Raw genomic sequence first — 3,453 nt, 5'->3', positions numbered from 1 at the left:
CACAAGGTATTCGTCAGGGACCAATCCTAGGGGCAGGTCAAGTCGGGTGGGGGTTGAGTGCCTTATCCCCTTCGCCACGAGTGATTTCCCTTTAGATGAATAAATCGCCTGGCGATTATCAGAACACACTCCTTGGTAATTTTATTTATTTATATAGTTATGAATTATCATCATTTAACTTTTCAAATCAAATCTATGTGGTGTGTCTGGGGTTTGTGACCCAAACTGCATGGCAACACAACTTGCCATTTACGTATATAGGGCAACCAAACATTTCCGTAAGGCATCAGCTCGGCCCCGGAAGAGTACACGTATATCTAAATAAGGCCACTGTCCTTAGAAGGCTGCGTCTGAATGTAACTATGGCTGACCGTGTGAACGACGGGAAATATAGTTTGAAATGTGTGAAGGAGGATATGACCCGACGGATGTTGCTGGGAGACTAGACAAAGCTGCACATTATACTTATATCACCACACTTCCTGCTGCTTATTATAGTACGTCAGCAGGATACAGTTAGAGAGAACCAGGATATAGTTATAGAGTACCAGGATAGAGAATGAACGACAAGGATATAGAATGGTGTACAGTATAGGGCCAAATTTTACCCACTGTTCCACTTCGTCTGTTGCACACTTAGGGCAGGTCCGTCACTTTCCTGCCTGACGCATCATAGGAAAACACACACACACACACACACACACACACACACACACACACACACACACACACACACCAAGCCCCTCCCAACTCAGAATTCTTAGCCAGCAAAGTGCGAAGCAGAAGAGGTGAAATATTAGATCAACTTTTCTACCAAGATAAACACATTAATTCAAACCTCACCATGATCCCTAACCTCTTTCAGCTTAATGGTGGTCTGGTGTAGTTAGAATGGAGGTTTGACTAGTAACCAAGGAGACTCATTCCTACCCTATACCTAGAACTCATCAAATTTCATGAGTGATGATGAAAATGGGAAAAAAAAGTGTTGGGAGTGAGTGAGAAATTTTTGAGTTACCCCTGAGAGAGAGAGAGAGAGAGAGAGAGAGAGAGAGAGAGAGAGAGAGAGAGAGAGAGAGAGAGAGAGAGAATGTTTAGGTACCGGTATGAATTTTTTTCGAGTGACGAACTTCCTATACGTGTGTGTGTGTGTGTGTGTGTGTGTGTGTAAGCTTTTTTTTATGCATGAGTCCTTCTGTGTGAGAGTTTCGGTGTGCGTGTGTCTGTGTGCACGTACGTATGTGAATCCTTGAACTTGTGTGTGTCTTCATGTGCGTGTTTATGGAGCAGGTATCCTATTACATCACCTGTGCCAATGTGTGTGTGTGTGTGTGTGTGTGTGTGTGTGTGTGTGTGTGTGTGTGTGTGTGTGTGTGTGTGTGTGCAAAGTCTTCTCTGTGTACTATGCATGTATGTATGTACAGTATGTATGAATATAGACAGACAGACAGACGGGCAGACAGACAGACTGATAGATAGATAGACAGACAGATAAAGATGTAGACAGACAGACAGAAAGACAGATAGATTAATGGAATGATAAAGACAGATGTAAATGGACAGACACATAGATAAACATGTACTGCACACACACAGACACACACACACCCACACCCACACCCACACACACACACACACACACCCACACCCACACACACACCCACACCCACACCCACACCCACACACACACTTCCTAACAAACACACTAATCCAAACATCCTCAGGAGACACAGTTTAACGCCTTTCCCAAACTACTCACCGGAAGCAAAAAAATAAACAGGAATAAAAACGAACACCTCACCATCCTAACCCGAACTGAGCCTTCCCACAAGCAGCTGACGTAGTAGATGAACGGTAGATAAATAGGAAGTGAGGTGACGATAGTGGGGCGGGGAAACAGTAGGAAAATAAACTGAACAGGGTGAGGCAAATGGTATGGTGCATCTCTTTCACTTCGCACTTACAGCATGTCCGTCACTTTCCTCCCTCACGCATCAGATCAGAGAGAATTGCAGTACATCTATGGGCGGAGAAATATACCAAGCCTCTCTCAGCTTTGGAATATTAGCCAGCAGAGGTGAAATATTAGGCAGAGGAACATACCAAGCCCCTCTCTGCTTAGGAATATTAACCAGCAGAGGAGGTGAAATATTAGGCACAGAAACATACCAAGCCTCTCTCAACTTAGGAGTATTAGCTGACAGAGGAGGTGAAATAATAGGTTGAGAAACATACCAAGCCTCTCTCAGCTTAGCAATATTAGCCAGCAGAGGACGTGAAATATTAGGCAGACAAACATACCAAGCCTCACTGCTTAGGAATGTTAGCCAGCAGAGGAGGTGAAATATTAGGAAGAGAAACATACCAAACCTCTCTCAGCTTAGAAATATTAGCCAACAGAGGAGATGAGATATTAGGCAGAGGAACATACCAAGGCTCTCTCTGCTTAGGAATATTACCCAGCAGAGAAGGTGAAATATTAGGCAGAGAAACATACCAAGCCTCTCTCAACTTAGGAATATTAACCAACAGAGGAGGTGAAATATTAGGCAGAGAAACATACCAAGCCTCTCTCAGCTTAGGAATATTAGCCAGCAGAGGAGGTGAAATATTAGGCAGAGAAACATACCAAGCATCTCTCAGTTTAGGAATATCAGCCGGCAGAGGAAGTGAAATGTTAGGTAGAGAAACATACCAAGCCTCTCTCAACTTAGGAATATTAGCCAGCAGAGGTGAAATATTAGGCAGAGAAACATAACAAGCCTCTCTCAACTTATGAATATTAGCCAGCAGAGGTGAAATATTAGGCAGAGAAACATACCAAGCCTCTCTCAGTTTAGGAATATTAGCCAGCAGAGGTGAAATATTAGGCAGAGAAACATACCAAGCCTCTCTCAGTTTAGGAATATTAGCTGGCAAAGGAGAGTGTGAAACAGAGGAGGTGTAATATCAGGCTAACTTTTGTCTCTCTCTGTATGTAAAAAATATTTGCTTTGTTTTGCGACAGGCCGGTAGCTGCAACGACACCCGGATGTGGAATGTAGGTTATGTAACAGTGAAGGGGTGTGGTGAGGTGTGGTGTGGTGTGGTCAGGTGAGGTGAGGTGAGGTGAGGTGTGGTCAGGTGAGGTGTGGTGTGTGTAGTGTGGTGGTGAATAATGATGAACACAGATGACTGTGGTTGTGGTGATGGTGGTGGTAAATGGTGATTGCGGTGATGGTAATGATTATGATGGTGATGACTGCGGCGGTCACTGTGGTGCTGGTGGTGTCAAATGGCTAAATGATAATGACCAAGACGACGACGATGCCTGTTGATGATGATGATAATGGTGATGATGATGAAGATGATGATGATCACGACTGTAATAATCGTACTGAAACACACACACACACACACACACACACACAGGAGACACGGTTAAATCTCAACATCAACCACTCAACGGAAGCT

The sequence above is a fragment of the Coenobita brevimanus genome, chromosome 63 (assembly GCF_032717465.1).
Source record: "Coenobita brevimanus isolate Jiangsu-jjx chromosome 63, ASM3271746v2, whole genome shotgun sequence".
Classification (NCBI taxonomy): domain Eukaryota; kingdom Metazoa; phylum Arthropoda; class Malacostraca; order Decapoda; family Coenobitidae; genus Coenobita; species Coenobita brevimanus.
This window is presented reverse-complemented; position numbering follows the sequence as displayed.